The sequence below is a fragment of the Lygodium microphyllum genome, chromosome 11 (assembly GCF_053477565.2).
Source record: "Lygodium microphyllum isolate KBCC chromosome 11, Lygodium_microphyllum_v1.1.10, whole genome shotgun sequence".
NCBI classification, from domain to species: domain Eukaryota; kingdom Viridiplantae; phylum Streptophyta; class Polypodiopsida; order Schizaeales; family Lygodiaceae; genus Lygodium; species Lygodium microphyllum.
Genome location: NC_141145.1, coordinates 149,733,261 through 149,755,895, shown reverse-complemented (window position 1 = coordinate 149,755,895; position 22,635 = coordinate 149,733,261).

The window sequence follows — 22,635 nt, the reverse complement described above, 5'->3', positions numbered from 1 at the left end:
ACCTTTGGATCTCCTGGAGTGTGATTGCACATTGGCAATTTATCTCCTTGCATTGGATACACCCCTAGAGGAGGAGAGCGATGAAGATACAACTCCATAGGTTATTTCTATCACATATACGGGAGAAGAACCAATTGAAGAGCTCATAAATATTGAAGAGGAACATTGAGTGGTGACAGAGCAAGGGTTGGCTCTCATGGCGCCATCTTCTTCAGAATAGCCACAAGTCGACAAACCCAACCTTGCCTCCTTGACACCCATTGAAGTAGATTGTGTACAATACTTACTTCTATCAGATGTACTGCAATACTTGGAAATGAAGGAAGAAGAGTTGTTTTCTATCCTAGTTAGGGATTCAATGGAAGACCTGATTGATTATGATTCCATGGATGTGCATCCAATAATGGCAGAGATCGGAAGATATGATGGCACAAGCTTAGATACTGTGAGTGCAATCATAGCAGCACAGGAGCATATTACCTCAGTTGAAGAAGATTACCTTGTGCCCGATGCTGAATTTGAAGCACTACAACAGCATGATTTGTTTGGACCAAGACCCCAGCTTCCTACCAAGGAGTTTGTAGATCCCTCTGCCCAAAGAGGTGCCTCCCTGACACACGAGGAAATGAAGATACAAGATGATTTGGAGAAGGTGATATTTCTAACTACCATATATTTTTATGCAATGAAACTTGATGATAGGGTGCATCGGGTCCCCCGGAGTCCATCGGTGAAATCTTGGCAAAAAATGATGCCTGCAGCTGCCCTGTTCGAAGTCTAGCATCTGGGGCCACTTCGGATAGGGCACCTGCAGGCATCATTTTTGGCCAAGATTTCACCGATGGACTTCGGGGGACCGGACGCACCCTACCATCAAGTTTCATCACTTTTTGATAACTCTAGGTTAGTTGCTAAATATATTGTTTGATTTTACTTTGTCATTCAGGACATACTATATATAGATGAGTTTGCATCAAGGCAAGGAGGAGCTTGACATGTGGATCGACGCAAGGATTCAGCTCTTAAGGAGTATATCATTAACCTTGTTGCAGATTTGGTGGTCTTCCACAAGAAGTGCTCACCAGGAGGGCAATAAATAATCATGAAAATTCGAGCTTTGACCAAGTTTGGACCCTTTCGAGCAATACCTATGACATCTAGCTTGGAGAAGGTGGTACTAATTAAGCGGTCAAAGCTTCTTTACTTGTTTGATCAAACGCGAGATGGAGTAATGTGTGTACTTGCGACATTAGGCAACCTCGCTAAAGTGTTGGATCCGCTTCTCCTGGAGAAAGAGCTAAAGGGGGAGCGCATCATTTTTGAAGTAAAGAAAGAACTTATATTTCCATCGCAAGTTGGACCCTCCTCTCCACCGATGAAAAAGGCAAGGAACAATTGAGAGTTCTTGTTGGCTATTGGCTTTTTGTATCTACCATCACTAACAACCATCACATGTGTTTTTCTTGATGAATATAAGATACTTTACTGTGTCCCTACAAATAAATATTTATTAAATAAATGTGTGGTTCGTATAAGTGTGACGATAATGTGTGGTACGTGAATGATGCATTCGCATACGTTAACATAATTCAATGCATAGTACTGCACTTGCGATTGTGTAAGTGTGACGATAATGTGTGGTACGTGAATGATGCATCCGCATATATTAACATAATTCAACGTGTAGTATTGTACTTGCGATTGTGTATAAGCAATAACGTAACTTGTATCCATACGTATTACTACTTTTGATGTGTTCGTACGTTAAACAAAAATTAAGAGTCATGCGTTTCAAGAAACAAAACAAAACAAAACGACTTTACTCAATTATTTGAATTCAGTACACATCGCACGAGATATTATGTATATATAAATAAATATTCCAATGTGGCAGAGTATACAATTTTTTTTGGGCTTTCAAGATGTTATGGCACTGTAATAGTCATTACAAACCTTGCATCATTAATCTAGTAAACTATGCCAGGGTCCCCTTGCCATGTCGAAGCCGAATGATAAAGTTCATATCTTTATCTGTGATTGTAACATGCTTTGCATGGATAGCTATAAGCTGTGTATCATCGAACAAGTCGATGAGAAATCCCTCTGTAGCGGTTTGTAGGGCCTCCATGGCTGCAGTAGTCCACCTTCCTGCTGGTGGACCATCCCGCACTTGTGCCCAAAATCTTCCCATCCCTTCAGCTCCAAGTCTTGCATGACTTCTTGAACAACTTTATGAAAGAAATTTTTGGGATGAGAAGCTCATATCCGCATTGGATTCTCCTTATCTCTCGAAGGGCGATAGTGCCCAGTTTCCATCTCCTCTTCTTCTGTGGTGGCCCTTGTGCTCTACAGGGAGCACCTGTTGTTGCACTAGAGGAGGCTCCACCTTGTGCTCTAGGTGGCGGGCCTTGGCGTGATGTCTTCCTTGGGCCAAAACGACGACATGCTTGCTTGGTCCGTGCCATGCAAGCTCAAGGAGGGCAAGACGGAGAAGAGACAGAGGTTGGGGATGTGAAAATGGAGGAAGCAAAGAAATCAAGATGTGAAAATGAGAAGAAGAATGAACTTTTAACCCATTTAAACCCCGAAACTGGGTTAATGCAGCTTCATACGCAGTCCATCATGTGATCGTAAATCCATAACCTTGTATTAGAATGTGACGAAACTTCACACGCGCACTCGTTAGGTGGCCAAGAGCCCAATTTTTTCTTTTGAAAAAAAAGTGCCTGCAGACCCCTGCTTTGAAGTCTGGCGTCTAGAGCCACTTTTCTGCTATGCACTATCCATCGTGTGATCGTAAATCCATAACCTTGTATCGGAATGCGACGAAACTTCACACACGCACTCGTTAGGTGGCCAGGGGTTTGCAAACACTTTTAAAAAAAAAGCACTAAAATAATGGATAGATTGATAATTGAGAAATCAACATCGTGACTACTGGCCCTTAGAAACTCCGCACCACATAAACTATACAGAGGCATTAGGAGTAAAGTCTACAACAAGAAATGGAAAATGTTTGCATGTTATTCTTATTGAAATTGACAGTGCTAACAAAAAGTGTAATTAAGAATTGAAAATACAGTGAAGATGCACAGTTAAAGTTGAGAGCGAAGGACAAGTGTAAACTTTTAATTCATATTTTAAGGGTGCATACAATAGTTTTGCACTAGGACATAGTCATATCTCCAATGCACGAGGATAATACTATGCCAAAAAAGATAATATTGCAAACTGTGTTCACTCCATTAGAACGAATGCATCCTTCACTGCTTGAAGATTTCTTACAAGTTGGAAGTCATTGGGAGTTACAGTGATGCGCTTCGCATGTATTGCACAACGTTGAGCATCAGTCATCAAGTCAACTAAAAAGGCCTCTGCAGCACACTGTAGAGTATAAAGACATTCTTTTGTGAAGTGATCAAGTCTATCCTAACCTTGTGCCAAAAATCACCTCCTGCTTTCTGTGCGGTAGAGGTCTTGCACAATCTCGCGAATAAGTCTTGAGAAGCTCGCCTTCGGAATGATGAGATCAAAAGAGCATTGATACCTTCTAATTTCTCTCAAGGCCACTGTACATGGCTTCCACTTGTGTTTCTTGTGGGGATGCTGAGGAGGACTCGTGTGAGGGCGACTTGAGGAAGGTATATTAGATTGAGAAGGGGGTGCATCTGAGCTAGTAGATGCTCCAAGGGACTGAACACGATATGGGGCTCTGAGCGGAAGCTTATTTGCAACTACCTTAGACCTAGCCATCTTTCTTGCACAAGAGATATGAGAATTCAATGAATAAGATAGAAATTGAAACCCTCTTTTATATAACCCTAAACTGTGAGACTCATTCACATAGATGCACACTCTCTCTTTCTCTCTTAAACTATGAATTGCATTCACACTGACTCACATTTTTCATCTTACTATCTTAGTTCCTTTTGAACCCATTTGCTGCCTTGTCGAAGCCTTGTTTCTAGCCACTTGGCATGGTTTTCTTTGGCACTTGAGGCTTCATAACACACTCTTTTAGTGACATGACATGATTCCATCATGTCTGTAGTAGCTGATTTATCAGCACTTTCATTTGCTCTCTTTTGCGAGAGTTTAGCTTCATCCACTACTATAATCCTATACCACCAAGATAGTAATTTGATCATTGGATTGCTACCATTCACCCCTCCACCATGATCGGTTTTTCTTTGGTATGCACCACGCGCTATCCAATGTGAATTTTCCATCCCTTGTGTGGACCAAATTCCGATGCTTCTCTTTTCTACAAAGTATGGCCCATGTGCCTCAAGGATATGCTATAAAGACACATATCACACATGAATAAAACTATGCTCAATAGTTTATACAATTCGTACAATTTTAAAATATTAACTTAGTACGCACCATGTAATGTGTGATAGAGCTTTTGCCCCATGCTTCCACCATGTTTTTGTAGAAGCTATGTATAGCATTGATAAATTCTTGCTTATCTTCATTGTTAAGCACCATCTTGCAAAGCAAAGGAGCTAATTTGTTAAGACTTATCCAAACCTTAGCTTTGGCCAATCTTGTTTTTCCTCCATTACTTCGATCAGGAACTGCAAAATGTAACTTTTTCCACCCATCATAGTCCTGTGGCCTATGAATCATGGCATTCCCTTCCTCATTGATGGGTACTGAGAGAAACTTCCTAGCCTTTGCTCCTCCAAAGCAAGGCTTTTTTGGCAAGTTACCAGATTTTCCTAATCTCTTCTCATCTTTTTCAATCGTCACTTGATGCTTGTGTAGCCCAATTTCTGATAGCACTTGCTCCACATTCCTACATGTTGCAATGGCTTCTTTTTCTGGTTGCATCTTATAAGCAAAGAAAATGTATTCATATACAAGTTTCTCCATGATTCTGACAAAAGCATGCAATGAACAAATGTGAATACGATCCAAGGGAATGTTGAATATGGGCTTCCAAGTGGGATTTTCTCTATTGTGCGTCGGTGCAACACTTGTCACCTTTCGCCAGTTCTTCTTTTCGTCCTTTCCTTCCACCCTCTCTATCAAGCAATATAGGCATGGATTCTTTGTATTTGCACCATTGGAGATTCCACACATGCATTTTAAAGTTGTCAAGTCTCTTGCAAGATGCCATTCAACTAAATATTGACCATACCCTTCAATCGAGAGCATCTCACCATGTTCATGACAATCGATGATGCTTGGAATGCTTGTGTGCATAAAGAATAGCTATAACACCTCAAATGTTTCCTTAGGAACTTCAAATGCAGCGAGCCACCACACATGGTGCTCAGATTGAACACTAAACTTCCCTGGGTTGTTCTTTTCGAATTGTAAAGCTCTATTCATCAGAGTTACACTAACTCTTTCAAGCTTTACTCCTTTGATGACCTCACTTTCATCTAATTTTATAACAAACTGCAATTTACGATTACATTCCTCAATAGACATATTGTAGTGCATTACCATTGCCGACTGCACCTTGTTCAAATCTAAATAGTAATTATTGATTTCGATGAACTTCACCTCATATGCATTTTTGGTCCCAACCTTTAGTGTTTTCACACATTGAACATGCATGGGATCTTCTATCAACTCCAAAACCTTTGTATTAAGTTTCCGTCGGGCCTCTATTAACTTTGAAGGTTGAGGAAGAGGCACTATTCTATTTCTCTTCAGCACACGATCAAACCCAGCCTTCACACCTTTGAATATCTTTGAGTAAGTCGTTGTGCTAATGCCGGCCCTGTCACAAATAAATTGTGCATCTATAGTTGAGAACTCATTTGACATATCTTTTAATATGTACTCAATCACCTTTTCCTTCACAGCCTTAAACTTACGATTTCTCAAAGCATTTTCTAGTGTACTTGTCTTCAACAATCTACTAATACATGATCCAACCTCACCCTCACCTAGGTTCTCTTTCTGAGCTACCTTACATGCTTTGATACGTCACTTCCACTGGCCACTATTCACAATTAACTCATTGATTGGCTTCTTCTTTCGTTTGCTCTCCTGTGTTAGCTTGTTGTTGATCTTTCTCAAGTCTTCCAATTGTGCCTTTGCCTCCTCATATGAGATACCAATGTCATGGATAGTGTCCTGCATTGAAATAATTTGATTGTTTTGTTGAATTACAGTGTCATTCAGTTGTACCACTTGTCATATGAGCTATTGTATATGAAGTTGATGTGCAGCGATCACATCATGGCTATTTTTTATGGTTGCTTGGCAAGTTGTAAATACTTTGAACGCCTGATCATTGAGCTGCCTAGTATAACCAAGTAACCCATTTTCTCCCCCCTCGCACACATGCTTCAGCAAATTTGTGATTTCTAAGAAAGTTGGAGGTTTATTGTTTAAGGGGTCAATTGGGTAGATTCCCCCATCAACCCAGAAATCCACATGTTTCAATCCCATTTGCCTATAACTCTGCAAAACCTGAGGATTGACACTGGTACGCTGGGTTCTTTTGAATAATGGGGCATATTCAATCTCTACCTCAATATGCAGCTCCTTCTTTCCTGTATTCGTTTTACTATTAATAGAAACGGGGAGCCTACTTGGTTGTCACAAGAGGTAGAGTGGAGATGCACAAAGAGGTAGAGTGGAGATGCACTGAGAGGTAGAATGGAGATGCACTGAGAGGCACACAAAGGTGCCAAGGGAAAGGAGGGTGTAAGTAATTCACTATGTTAATGAAGGTTGCGTAAACACAGAGAAGAGGTCACAATAGAGCCATGAGAGAGTATAGATATGGGGGGAAATAGCTCAGAGGGTAGGGATGTCCAAGACTTTTTGTATTTTAGATATTTCTATTTTGCCTACAAAAACATCTCCAAAAAACACGAAATTTGACCAGTTGATTTGTTTTTTTACCAAAAGCTAGGATATAAAAAATCCCCCAAATATCTTAAAAGGAACTTCCGAAATTTCATTTTCCTTGTTCTCAATTAAAAAATCAATTACAGTAACTAAGCACCACACTCCCGTAACTAACTCCTTTTTTAATATAAAATTTGGTTGAAAAAGACTTCTTGAATGAGGAGAGAGAAGGAATCTGAGTAAATCTTTGTAGATAATATAAAAAAGGCAAAACGAGATTGCAAAAGTGGAGAGAGAGGAGGATTATTTTACTATTCTTCTCTCCTCTTTTCCTTGTTTTAAGGAGGAGAGAGGGGGGACTAAAGGGCCAATTTGTGAGTTCATTTTTTTCCAAATGATTAGCAGAGATATGAGAGTGCCCGAGGTTGCTAGAGTTTCCACTACCAACGGAACATTGGGTGTGGCAAACGTAAGCATAAGCAAAGACAAAATTCCCAATGTTATCGTGCCAAACTAGGTTATTCACTATTAGGTTATTATTTTGTCACATAAAATAATAAGGTTTATGCTAAATTTTAACATAAAATATTAGCTTTCATATTTTTCACTTATACAAATTGACAATTTTATGTAGAGAGCGTATTAATACACACATAAATAGTTAACTACTATCTATGATTTGTAGTTAGATTAATTAAGTGTAATGTGTCCGCTTGTCCACTTGGACACGTCTTAGTAGCCCATCGGGAAGAGAGTCTAGAAAGCGCCACTTGGCACTCGCAAGGAATGTCACAGGGTTTGCAATCTAGGTCTTCCCGAGTTTGCTCCAAGCAGAAGTATCCGACCGTTCCCACTTAGGACCAGCTTGAGGTCAAGGTTTTTTTTATCCTACCCGCCAAGTCTCTAGGAAGTAGCTAGCATCGAGCTCTAGATAAACCACTTTGCGTAGGAACAATAGAGTCGAAGCGGATTTATGCTGCAATTGGTTCATGGAGAATGAGAAATGAGAGGGATGCCAAGCTCAATCTCTCTGCCCATAAGGCATAGTCCCATTCCGCTCCCCTAAAACAGCATAAATCGGGATTCTAACTCTACTGACTCTAGATCTTCACAGTTTTGTTATCACATCTTTTAAGAAAAGTTCCCAGCCAACCGGGACTACCCTTCCATAGGACGGACCCAAGTTGCATCCACCGCACTTTCCTCGGTTTTCTTAGTTATCTAATTACCTACTACATTATGTTCGACATGCAAAAGTACCTTCCTTAATTAATCAACTTAAACACAGGTTCCTTCACACAACTTAGGCACTGACATAAAAAAACAATGTCAAGCAAGTTCCTTTTTCAAATATTTGACATTTATTTATCATAGTCTTGGAATACATCAAGTATCATGCCCAAAGGCTATCCCAGCAATCAACAGGATTGTTGCTCCAAGTTTCGCCCATAGACTAGTACACGTGCCTCGAGATCCCATCTTGAGTCACGTCAGCCTCTTGTACCGGATTCGGAGACAAGGAATTTACAGCCAAAGCCTCCCCTGGCACCCAAGTGTCCTCCCACTCCAAGCAACACCCACGGAGAGACCTCTCACGGTGGGTTCGGTCCATGTACATGGCACGGCTAACAACCCCCTTGGATAGGGCCAGGCAGGCAGTCGAAGGTAACTGAACTTGCCTCTCCCTCCAGGCTATTAACCTGAAGCATTAAGTGTTTGTCCTTGAATTAGTTCCTTGAGCAAAGAAGTTCAAACAATGTACCTAAGTGTACAATCACGATCATTTCTGTGGTCTTTTGTACGACCAACTACTAAGGTGTGATTCCTTTTTCCCGAATACTCCCAGCATTCGATCCTGGATCGTTCGCGACTTGGCGAGATTCCAAGGGCTTGGCAAGCTAGGTTGCTTGTTTCCCCTTTTTCTTTGGGTTAGGGTTTGTACCCTACCGACCCCAATTATCCTTACCTTAGGTCTCCTTGTACTATAGTCAAATAGCTCTTGGACAACCCTCTCATCCTCGGTTGGTCAATTTGCTTCTTGGCAATTCACAATTTCCCTAATTTTGACAAATCGGTCCCCAAGAGAGAGAGTTGTGGTGGGGCGACTACTCAACTTCTTACGAATCTAGCTTGTAATTAGATCTCACCTCCCTTGGCCTAAGAAGTAGTAGTAGCATCTTATGATTTAGTTGCAATAGCACCCGACCTTGCAGACTAGTTGTACGGGATATGTAGAAGTGCCTATCTTGAGGAATTACATCCCTTTGTCAATATTACTAGTATTCGTGTCCTAAGGCCTGATACCCTCTCATTACTCGCAGCATAGAATGATCAAGTACGAGAATGTTGGATTAACTCTGCAAGCGCCTATCTTTTCATATTGAATGTAACTATCACTTCATGTGTGTTGCATCCTATATGCTTTTCACCAAACTGAAATATAACTCTTTTTCCTTTCATACATCTACTTATGCATGCAAGTTATGCTACATAGGTTTATAATGCTATAAAAACATAATCTTTCCTCTTCCCATGCAAGTCACGTGAATAAGAATGCAGTTGCTTATGTGAATTCTAAATAAAATATAACTCATTTACTCCTCTCCATAGCAACTATCTAACCTTTAATTAAGCATCCTTCTATGAATTAACCTATTTACGGTCGTCACAAGGGATTTTTTTATTGCACAAATGCATTGTGTACAACATAACTCATTCTTGCCAACGTAAGCTACCCAATGCAAACCTTCCAAAGCACAAGATCATCGCAATATATATTTAACCTATGTGCACGATGCAACTAGGACATTATTCCATAAGTGCATCTTTTAACACATGAACCATATATTAAAAAATGCAACAACCTTTCATCAAGATGATGCAAGGAATATAAGTACCTTGTCATGCAATTTAAAACTCTTCCAAACATTCCTATGATCTTTTCAAAACGAAGCATTCTAGTAATGCAATTAGGTTTTCCCTATGTGAATTAATACTTAATGCACCCATATCATGCAGAAACGAAAGGGTGAATTTGATGGAACCTGAACTTCCGCAGGAGGGGTATTATGGGCTCTCGTGCTTCGGGTGGGGACTCCTACATGTGTCCCCTTACTCCCGTGTGTGCTCCTCTTGTGTGGCGCTTTGGGGCCATCGCAATTGGGACTTGGAAATAAGTCGGGCAGGTGGAGGGTGTGCTGAAATTCTCTGCAAATTGATAGTCCTTCCCTCCCGCAAGGGAACTCCCTTCGCGGATGAGTTGCATCCTTCCGTGGTCTGCGGGTGAAACACCCCCTAGGAAGCTTTTTTTTTGGAAGCTTCTAGGAAGCTTTTCAAGAAGCTTCTTTAAGTTTTTTGTTTTTTGAAAAGGGGGGGTGTGACAGTGTTGTGCAGATAAAGACGAGATGATGATGATGGTGGCGATGACTTTGGCAACCTGGCGGAGTTCAAGCCGAGCAGGGGGAGGGGCAGCGCTGCTGATCACACGAGGAGGGGGGGCGCTACGTTTGCCACCATGAGGGAGGGGGGGCTCCCCTTTTATAGTGGGGAGGGGGTGGTTTATGGGGGGGGGAGACGGTTGTTTAACGGCCGCCACCCCTCCACCTGGGGGGATGCATGCCCCCCTCTCCCTCTCTTTACTCCCTCTCTCTCTCTTTCCCCCCGACATGCTATTAGCAGGGGAGAGAGAGAGAGAGTAAAAATTTTTGAATTAAATTTAAATTTTTTAAAAAGGGGGGGTTATCATGGGAGAGATGTTACATCCTCTCCCCCTTAGAGGAATCGAGATGTCCTCATTTCGAGAAGATTTGGGGGTATTGTCGGTTGAGACAATTTTCATCCATCCAGGTGGCATCCTCTTCGAGATAATCCTTCCATTGGATGAGGTATTCTCTCAAGGTCCTTGATCTCAAATGCTTCTCCCTAACATCTAGGATTCTATCAGGCCGTAGCTCAAGGACTCCTTGGCTAGGCATTACAATTTGTTGATCACCATCAAGTACATGATTCGGATTAGGTAGATACTTTTTCAATAGGCTAACGTGGAATACATTATGAATCTTTAGAGTTGCGGGCAGCTGTAGTCTGTAAGCATTAGGCTCTAGGCACTTGATGATCTTATAAGGCCCACAATACCCGGACTTAGCTTCTTTTACTCTCCTAAGAACAGTGAACTCTTTTTAGGGCGTACACGGATGAATACCATATCACCTTCTACGAAGGATCTATCTTGTCGTTTTGAGTCAGCGTAGGCTTTCTATCTATCCTTGGCAGCTTGAATGTCTTGTCTTATTGATTTGATTTGATCATCCATGTCTTCAAGCATCTGTCCTGAAGCTTCTACCCTCAAAGTTGGATTTGAGAAGTTCAAGGGGGTACGACAATCATGCCCATACAATGCTTGAAAAGGGGTCATCTGAATACTCTGTTGGTAAGAAGCATTGTAAGCAAACTCAACCAGTGGTAAGTATTGAATCCACTTTTTGGGTTCGCGACAGCAGTATGCCCTAAGGATATCTTCAATGACTTGATTGACTCATTCTGTTTGATCATTAGTTTGGGGATGGTAAGCTGTGCTGAAACAAAGTTGAGTGTCAATAGCCTCAAATATAGCCCTCCAAAAGTGTGATGTGAAAAGAGAGTCACGATCACTAATGATTCTTCTGGGTAACCCGTGAAGTTTGAATATTTCCTTGATGAATAATCTTGCGATGTCTGAGGCTTTATAGTTTTTCTTGACAGGGATGAGATGTGTGACCTTGGTGAGCGTATCTACTACAACCATAATAGAGTTATATCCTCCCTGAACTTGGGGTAAGCCAACAATAAAGTCCATACTAATGAACTCCCATTTCATTTGTGGAATGTGAAGTGGTTGCAATTTCCCAAGCATTTTAACATGTTATGCCTTAATGCGTTGACAAGACAAATATTCAGTGACATATTTGAGTACGTCTCTCTTGAACCTTTCCCAAAAATAGCTCTTCTTGACCATGTTAAGGGTATTGGCATAACCAAGATGTCCTGAGAAAGGGGAGTCATGGGCTTCCCAAAGTATCTTCTACTTGAGAGTTTGGCTTGTAGGGATACATAATTTTGTCCTAACGTAGACAAGTCCACTACTGATGGAGAATTCTTGGTACTTCGTCTTTAACTTCGGGTCTTGATCCTTGATGGGGATATCCCTTAGCATTTTTTTATAAACTGGGTCATGATATGCCCCTTCTTTTGCTAGCTCAAGAATCGGGTTGTTTGGCATTGATACATTTGTGGCTAGAGACCTTGTTGTTGATGGATCTTGCAAAATAAGAGAATTTAGAAATGCCTTGCAACTAAGTGCATTGGCAACTACATTCTCTTTACCAGGCCTATATTTGATTTCAAAATCATATTCTTCCAGCACTTCGATCCATCGACGTTGCCTCATATTGAGCTCATTTTGGGTGAAAATCCATTTAAGACTCTCGTGGTCTGTTACGAAGGAAAATTTATTACCTAGCAAGTAATGTCTCCAAATTCTGAGAGCATGGATGATAACCAACATCTCCACGTCATGGGTAGCATAATTCCTTTCATGGCTCTTCAATTTTCTTGAATAATATGCTACGGGATGACCTTCTTGCATAAGTACACATCCTAAAGCAAGTGTGCTAGCATGAGTTACCACTTCAAACTCCTTACTAAGATCAAGAAGTCTCAGGATGGGTGTTGATACTAAGCTTTGCTTTAGTTTGTCAAAGCTAGTCTATTCATCAAGTGACCATACAATTGCTACTTGCTTCTTTAGTAGATCAGTTAGAGGTGCTGCAATCAAAGCATAATCTTTGATGAAATTCTGTACCACCCTGTCAACCCAAGAAAACTTCGTATTTCTTTGACAGAAGTTGGTGTTGCCCATTCTAGAACGTCTCTGACCTTAGCTTGATCTACTAAAATTCCTTCTGCTGATACAATGAATCCCACATATTCAATCTATCGCTTGAAAAATATGCACTTCTTCTTCTTGGCATAAAGCTTGTGTGCTCTCATTGTTTCAAGAACAATGCGAAGATGGGGTTCATGGTCCTTTTCCTGTTTTGAGTAGACTAGGGTATCATAAAAAAAGATGAGTATGAAGTCATCAAGATAGGGCCTAAAGATATCCTGCATTAACCTATTGAAGGTAGCAGGAGCATTCGTCAGCTCGAATGACATCACTAGGAATTCGAAGTGTCCATACCTTGTACTGAATGCAGTATTCAAAATATCTTCTTCTTTGATCCTTATCTGATAATATCTAGATTTGAGATCTATCTTTGAGAAGATCTTTACCCCTTGAAGACAGTCAAGTAATTCATCTATTCTTGGAATGGGGTATTTATTTTTTATGGTTACTTGATTCAACCCTCTGTAGTCAATGTATAGGCAAAGCGTTCCATCTTTCTTCTTTTGGAACAATATTGGAGCTCCCCATGGAGAACTGCTAGGTCGGATGTATCCTTGATCTAACAGTTGCTTGAGTTGCTCTTTCAGTTCGATAGCTTCCGAGATGGACATCTTATATGGCCTCTTTGCAATCGGTGCAGCTCCTAGTACAAGTTTGATTTCGTGATCGACTTCCCTTTGGGAAGGAAGTTCTATCAGATATTCAGGGAATACGTCTGCATATTCCTTTAACCATGAAGGTTCTTCTCCAAATTCTTGATTCTGATCTAGCTTATTCAGTTTAATTAGATAGACAGGTAGACCCTTTTGAACACCTTTTTTTATCCGTGTTTCTTTTGCCAACTGTATTTTTGGCTTACCAGCCTCACCTTGAGTCGTGACTAGTTTCCCTTCAGAATTGTGACTTGGCTCTCTCACAGTGGATGCGGGCATCATTGGGTATTAGCCAATCCATTCCGAGTAAACATTCGTGGACACCTAGGTTCATTACCCTGAACCTCACAGAATTTGGCTTCCCACCCAGTAGGAATTTCACCTTAGCAGTTTGCTTAGTACAAGTGACCTCATGACCATTTGCTAATTCCACAAGTAAAGTAGGTGCATCTATTGAGGCTATCCCTAATATTTTTGCACAGATTGGTGAGATGAAGGAATGTGTACTGCCACAGTCAATCAAGGTTTTGAAACTTTTACCTTGATATTCTGATGGAGTTTGAATCACCGAGAATTGGCGATTTGGACCCTTCTTGTGAAAAGTGGCATGAACCATTGCCCTGTCAACGTCAGCATCCATGGATGGATCTTCTTCATTGTCCAGCTCCTTATTGGAAACACTGAAGGTTCTCCCTCTGGCCATAACGGTGGTTCCTTGGCCATGAGCGGCTTTGTTTTGCCCTTGGAATTGCCCTTGGCGATGCCCTTTGCCAAGCTTGGGACACTCCCTCTTGAAGTGTCAGGGCTTGTTGCAATGTAAGCAACGTGGGTTGCGATCATTGCTTTGTGTTGGAACAAAGTTGTTGACAGCATTGACCCTAGCTTTCTTTCTTTGGCCTTGATTCTGACCCTGTGCTCTCTTAGTTTGAGCCTTAGTCATGCCCTTATTCTGATCTTTGTAAGGCAAAATCTTGTTGTTCCTTGGTTTGGTCTGCACCTCCTGTATTATTGGAGCAGCTCGAATGAGTGCATCTTGTAGGTCGGTTGGGCGCATTGATTCCAATCAAGTGTTTATGGGTGGATTCAACCCAATACAAAATTTTGACACCTGCTGTGTCATATCCATTCGGGGTGCATACTTTAAGAGTGAAACGAACTTCGAATAATATGCTTCAAGGGATAATCCTAGCTGCTTCAAGTCATAGAATTCATTCATCTTTTGTGTGCGGTAAGTAGGTGGTAGATACCTCCCTCGCATAGCTTCCTTAAGCTTATCCCAAGTGACTGTCCCCTCCGAGATCGCTTGGTCTCTACACCACTATTTCCACCAAAGTCTCGCTTTGCCTGTAAGCTTAAGTTTGGCGAGCATGGATTGGTTAGTAGGTGCAGTTCTTGCTACCTCAAAATAGTCCTCCATGGACTCAATCCAGATCTCGGAGTCGGCTTGAACTGTCCTTCCCTTGCCATCAAACTCAGGTGGCTTAATTTGTTTGAGAAGAAATTTCTTCTCTTGGGCCATAGCTGGACTTAGTGCATGAGTCAGATTTGGAACCTGTGCTTGGGGTTGTGTCTGAACAATAAGATTATTTATGTTAACATCTTATTATACATTCCCATATTATGTTAATATGACTAGCATAGCCTTTTAGCTAAGTGATTTAATCACTTAACACCACAGTTAACATTTATGATCAAGATAAAAAGTCTTATTTATTCATGAAGGCGTATCCCTTTGAGTGCATTTATTTTGGATAAATAGGACAGGCTGATTGATACATCAGTTTGGGGAAAATAGAATTGTGTTACAATCGGCTACATGGACAGAATAATAATATGGAGTGGGATCATGGATTTTCAAGAAACGGTAAGTCACAGGAAGCTTGGGGTATCCCTTCCTTTGATACCCGTTCTTCTCATAGCACCCTAACACTTTGATTCTCTCAGCAAAGATCACCCGGGTCACTTTTTCATAGACATACTTGTTCTGCTTGACTTGCCGACCACCAACATGCAAAGTTGCGTTTATGTGAGCTTCGAAAAAGATGAACAGCTTCACGATCTTTAAATTCTCCATCCAGTTGATTCTCTTTAAGTTGGTTTGAAGGTACGCGAGTCAGTGGACTGCTATGTAGTATATTCCTGAGTCTCCCGTCCATCTCTACTCCTCAGACAGGGACGAAGGATTATAGATGCGGTCCAGAATATTCATCATGCCAAGCCTCTGACAATAATTCGAAGCATGCATTGCAGTCATGAACATGACCTGGAACACCAAGAACTTGCTCCATGCTTCGTGATTCTACAACCCAGTATCCATAAGTGAGTAAAGAAATGTTTTCAACAAAAAACACTACTCTATTCTACTCACCCTCCCCTGTTTACCCCTTTATTCCCTTTATTTTCCTTCATTAAGTTCCCTTATAATCTTTAGATCTCATTGGTTTGCTTTGATACCAATTGTAACGTGTCCGCTTGTCCACTTGTGGGACACGTCTTAGTAGCCCATCGGGAAGAGAGTCTAGAAAGCACCACCTGGCACTTGCAAGGAATGTGACAGGGTTTGCAATCTCGGTCTTCCTGAGTCTGCCCCAAGCGGAAGTATCCAACTGTTCCCACTTAGGACCGACCTGAGGTCAAGGTTTTTTTTTCCTACGCGCCAAGTCTCTAGGAAGTAGCTAGCATCGAGTTCTAGATGAACCACTTTGCATAGGAACAATAGAGTCGAAGTGGATTTATGTTGCACTTGGTTCATGGAGAATGGAAAACGAGAGGGATGCGAAGCTCAACCTCTCTGCCCATAAGGCATAGTCCCATTCCGCTCCCCTAAATCAACATAAATCAGGATTCTAACTCTATTGACTATGAGTCTTCACAGTTTTGTTATCACGTCTTTTGAGAAAAGTTCCCAGCTCACCGGGAACACCCTTCCGTAGGGTGGACCCAAGTCACATCCACCGCACTTTCCTTGGCTTGGTTAGTTATCTAATTACCTACCACATTATGTCTAACATGCAAAAGCGACTTCCTTAATTAATCAAATTAAACACAGGTTTTCTTAATTATCTAATTACCTACCACATTATGTCTAAGTACAAGAACGTTGGATTAACTCTGCAACTGCCTATCTTTTCATATTGAATGTAACTATCACTTCATGTGTGTTGCATCCTATATGCTTTTCACCAAAACTGAAATATAACTCTTTTTCCTTTCATACATCTACTTACGCATGCAAGTTGCTTATGCATGCAAGTTATGCTACGTAGATTTATAATGCTATAAAAACATAATCTTTCCTCTTCCCATGCAAGTCACACGAATAAGAATGAAGTTGCTTATGCGAATTCTAAATAAAATATAACTAATTTACTCCTCTCCATAGCAACTATCTAACCTTGAATTAAGCATCCTTCTATGAATTAACCTATTTACGGTCGTCACAAGGGATTTTTTTATTGCACAAATGCATTGCGTGCAACATAACTCATTCTTGCCAACGTAAGTTACCTAATGCAAACCTTCCAATGCATAAGAGCATCGCAATATATATTCAACCGATGTGTGCGATGCAACTAGGACATTATTGCATAAGTGTATCTTTTAACACATGAACCATATATTAAAAAATGCAACAACCTTTCATCAAGATGATGCAAGGAATATAAGTACCTTGTCATGCAATTTAAAACTCTTCAGAACATTCCTACGATCTTTTCAAAATGAAGCGTTCTAGTAATGCAATTAGGTTTTCCCTATGTGAATTTACACTTAATGCACCCATATCATGCAAAAACGAAAGGGTGAATTTGATGGAACCTGAACTTCCGCAGGAGGGGTATTATCGGCTCTCGCGCTTCGGGTGGGGACTCCTACATGTGCCCCCCTTACTCCCGCATGTGCTCCTCTTGTGTAGCGCTTTGGGGCCATCGCAATTGGGACTTGGGAATAAGTCGAGCAGGTGGAGGGTGTGCTAAAATTCTCTGCAAACTGATAGTCCTTCCCTCCCGCAAGGGAACTCCCTTCGCGGACGAGTTGTGTCCTTCCATGGTCTGCGGGTGAAACACCCCCTAGGAAGCTTTTTTTTTGGAAGCTTCTAGGAAGATTTTCAAGAAGCTTCTTTAATTTTTTTGTTTTCTGAAAAGGGGGGGTTGACAGTGTCGTGCAGATGAAAACGAGATGATGATAATGATGGTGGCGACAGCTTTGGCAGCCTGGCGGCGTTCAGGCCGAGCAGGGCGGCGCTGCTGATAAAGGGGGGGGCATTGCATCTACCACCACAAGGGAGGAGGGGCTCCCCTTTTATAGTGGGGAGGGGGTGGTTTAGGGGGGGAGATGGCTATTTAACGGTCGCCACCCCTCCACCTGGGGGGGTGTATGCCCCCCTCTCCCTCTCTTTACTCCCTCTCTCTCTCTCTCTCTCTCTCTCTCTCTCTCTCTCTCTCTCTCTCTCCCTGACATGCTATCCATAGGGGAGAGAGAGAGAGAGAAAAAAAATTTAAAAGGGGGGTTCTCATGGGAGAGATGTTACATTAAGATTATAATTAGTAACATCATAATGGAAATAGTTGCAGGAGGATATTGCATGAAATGAGTAAAAGACTATATGTGCACATGAGATTTATAAAATAACTTGATATATTGTCAACACGACAAGGTTTTGGTTGATTAACGCTTGTTATGAAAAGTGAATGTCTATTTAAGGGTCTTGTAAATCATCTCATTAAATTATTGTCGCTATATTTTTTCTGAAGGAAATTCACTTATGTTGGGTAAGTTAGCCTCAAACAGAAAATTCATGTCTTTCTTAACATGTTGGAAGAGATGTACTCAACACTTCTTTATGGAAAGGAGAATCCTCATTAGAATGTAAGGTTACCTTAGGATAAGGTCTACCTTGGCTATGGAAGCTGTGACCTGCACGATGGTGTGATTGTCATTGTTGAAAGGAGTGTTTGTGTTTGCTAGAATCTAGATCTCTGATGAAAAACATTAAAAAATAGGATAAAAGAAAAGGTCGCGCTAGGCTATCCCCAAGCTAGATGTGAGATCCTACTCCAAGGGGGTCATGGTTATCGCTTCGAGAGGCTTAGACCGGCTTTGTATAGCGAAAGGTCTATCCGTAGGGATAGTCTCAGGTAGTTTGAAATGTGGGTGCCAGGGGGGGACTCTTGCCATAAATTCTACATTACTCCTAGAATCTGATGAGTCCCTTCGTGACCCCCCAAGATGGGATCTTGGAACCCTAAATACTAGTTACAAGGGTAGAGTCTTGGTGGGCAGAATATCCTCGTGGAAATCTGTATATCTTTTGCAGGGTTGGAAAGATGAAAATTGTAAAAAACTTCCAATATAATTAATAAATTTATTTTATTCAAGGATTGTTTGAATTGTATACGTGTCCTTGAAATAAATTACATGAAGAAACATGTGATTTAATAGACTAATTAAGGAATCTGGTTGTATATGTTCCAATAAATGTGTTGTAGGTAATTAAAAAACTAAAGATGATTCTGTCTCATTAAAGGAAAGCAGGTGGGTATAACCCTCGACGGGTCCATCCAAATGGTAGGGTGGTCCCGGTTAGCTGGGAGCTTTTCTAAATCAATGACAGAAATAGGAAGATGTTAAATTGACCAACTAGTCATTAGATAGAATCGATTTGCATTGTTTTAGGGGATCGGAATGGGATTTTGCCTTATGGACAGGAGGGTTGATATACCGCACTCCTTTGCGTCTCCCATTCTCTTTGAACCAAATGCAATGGCAAGTCCGCTTCAGTTTGAGTAATCCTCTAGAAGTGGAAACTCAAAATTACTGACGCTAGCTAGCTATTAGGAGATCCTCTAATTTTAGGAACTCGAAAATTCAAGTCAATCCTAGTGGGTTCTGGCTAGAACTCTTCCGTTGCGATGTAGACTCAGTGGGGCCTAAGTGACAAACCTCGTGATGTTCTAAGGGAGCGCTGGGTGGCATCATTTGGAAAACCTACTGATGGATTACAAAAAGGTGTGCCTTGGAATGAGCATGGCGGAGACTTCATAGTTGGTATCAGAGCACGTGTTAGTATAGAATACGACATAAGCTTAAGAAAAATATTTTTTTAAAAATACAACCTAGGACATGTTTTCTTCTCTTTGTTAATGTGTGTTTTTGAATTATGGCAGAATAACAAATCTTGGAAACGCTTCTTGATCTTTCGAGTAATGTTTATGTCAGCTATGCATTTATCTAGTTTTGACTAGAGAATTTAGATGATGCGAGTACTAGATTAGTTGTACAACCCCTCACCTCTATATCGTGAAAGACGGTGAATGATTAGCGAAGGATACTGCTATATCGATACAAGTCATCTTGCTTATCTTCAAAATAATCTAAAAAGGGTAAAATGGATGGAAGATCTTAAAGTTGTCGAGATCTATCTATTTTATGAGGCCAATGTAAAATCAACCCTGTATACTAGAGGCAAGAAGATCAAATTAAACTAGTATATCTATGAGGAAGTTACAAAGATCCTTCCAGTCGACAGAATAAAAGTCGTAGATTGCTCTAGCCACCGCAACTACAAAAATGACAGATCTCTTGAACTCCCTAAAAAATATAGATTCCTAGATATCCACTCTCAAAATCCAAGTTACTTCATAAAGGATGTATTAGAATGTCATGCTTAGATTGTAGTAGGGAATACTTTTCTGAAAAAAAAAGATGAACCTATGAGCTATTTGATTGCCTTGTAAATTTGTTGTAAAATAAAGATTGATTTATACTTTATCAATCATAGAAATAATGGAGCCTTATTTTGCCTTGAAACCTCTAAAATTGTAGTTTAACTTTAGCAATGAAAAAAGAGTTTTAATTGAAATTGTTTCAATAAATTAAGCAAGAAATAATTTGATTATCAAACTCTAATATTAATGCTATATAAATTTCATAAAATTTAACTTGGGAATTGTTGAAAATTTCCCAAAATTTCACACCTATAATAATTCCCAATGAAGCCCAAGAGAAAAGGAACCTTTTGAAGCAAATCAAACCTCTGAAATTTGATGGGAAAGGCAAGAATGTGGAAGCCGATGCAAAAATTTGGATCAAATCCATGCAATATTATTTTATTGTTATTGGAATTGTCCTAGCCAACCAAGCTATGATAGCTAAGCTAAAATTAATTGGCGAAGCTCGAATTTGGTGGAAGTATGGTGCCGAGATCAAGGTGTCCCTGAAAATACCATTACTTGGGATTTGCTGAAAGAAGCTATAAGAGGAAGGTATTTGCCTCCAGCTTATCACACCCAGAAGATGAATGAGTTCTTTAGTTTGAAGAAAATGGGACTAACCTTGGAGGGGTATTACTCCAAGTTTGTTTCACTTCTTAAATATGCACCCTCCATGGATACTGCTCAACACGTGTCCAAGTTCTGCAATGGGCTAAATTCTCCTCTGAACACTCATTTGGAATCAATGCACCCAATAGACCTCCAAGATGCTTTGATTCGAGATGCTCCTATTGTGTAGGAAGTACAATCAAAGCCTAACAATAATAAATTTTGGAGCTACAATAACCAGAGCAAAGGAGGATTCAAAGGTCAAGCAAAAAGAACCCAAGCCCAATTTTACCAAGGTCAGAAGAAAAAGGAAAAATCCAATGCAGTTGGAAATTTTGTTCCTACCCTACCCAAGGAAACAGGAAACCATCTCCAAGGCCAATTTTGAGGTCAAGGCAGAGCTGCCCAAAGCTATGGTCAAGTAGCTATGGCAAGAGAAAGAATGTCAAATATTACCCTAAAAGAGACTAATAGGGAGGAAGACCCTACTATGGAAGAAGATATTGAAAAAGCAACTATTTATGCTATATTCCACAGGAAGAGTCCAAATAGTCAATATTCGGTAATACATACACCAAGGAGTCATTGAGGTACATCATTTAAAGTTTTGATTGATTGTGGAAGTACACACTCATTTATTTCACCCAAGTGTGCTAAGAAGTTAGGAATAGATACAATAAATACATCAAAACTACCTAGGGAATTAGCAAATGGAAAGAAGTACTTTCTACACATCAAACTGCCAAGGTAGAGTTTAAACCTAGGAGGAAACCTTTCAAGTATGAGGTTCACAGTAATGAACTTAGGAGCTTATGAATGTTTACTAGGAATGGATTGGTTAATTCCCAATGATGCTCATATCCATTGTGGAAAAGGTCAAGTCACATTTCAAGATTTGAATAGTGAAATAGCAACTACACAAGGTGAAACAGGGAAACCTAAAGTTCAATTAGCAAAAGCTTCTCGAATTGTGAAAGGCTTAAAGAAAAGATTACATGTTTACTTGATCAAGCTTAACAAGGTAAATCAAGATTGTCAAACAGAAGAAGAACCGTCTTGGTTAAAAGAGTACACCGGCATATTTCCTGAAGAGCTAACTAAGTTACCTTTGGAAAGAGAAGTCACAATCATGAGATCAAACTTGTTACAAGAGCTACTCCAATGGCAAAAAGACCTTACAAAATAAATGTCGTTTCCTGAAGCCATTGAACAAAAAGAGCAACTCAAACAACCACTAGAACAAGGGTATATTTGGACAAGTAGTTCACCATTGGGAGCCCTAATATTATTCCAAAAGAAGAAAGATGGAACTCTCTATCTTTGTATCAACTACCGAGGGCTAAACCAGGTAATAGTAAAGAATAAGTACCCAATCCCAAGGATAGACAAGCTTCTTGATCGTCTACAAGGAGCAAGAATATTTTATAATATCGATGTTTGGTTAGTATATTATCAACACAATATACGGTCATTTTGAATTCATCATGATGTCATTTGGGTTGACAAATGCTCTAGCTACCTTCAACAAGTTAATGCAAGACATTTTCAAACCTCATCTTGATGATTTTATTTTTGTATTCTTTGATGACGTCCTAACTTATTCTAAGGAGGAAGAAGATCATGAACCACATCTTTGCATTGTCCTAGAGACAATGAGAACACACAAACTATATGCCAAGAAGAAGAAGTGTACCTTATTTAGAGGGAAGATTGAATACTTGGGATTCATAGTGTCTATTGAAGGTATATTAGTAGATCCTGCCAACACGATCAAAGATGTTCAAGATTGGCCACCCCAACCACTATCAAGGAAGTGAGAGGCTTTCTAGGACTAACAGGGGGATATAGGATATTCATCAAAAACTATGCCCAAATTGCACCACCTCTTATAGATCTACTCAAAAAGCAAGTTGCCATTATA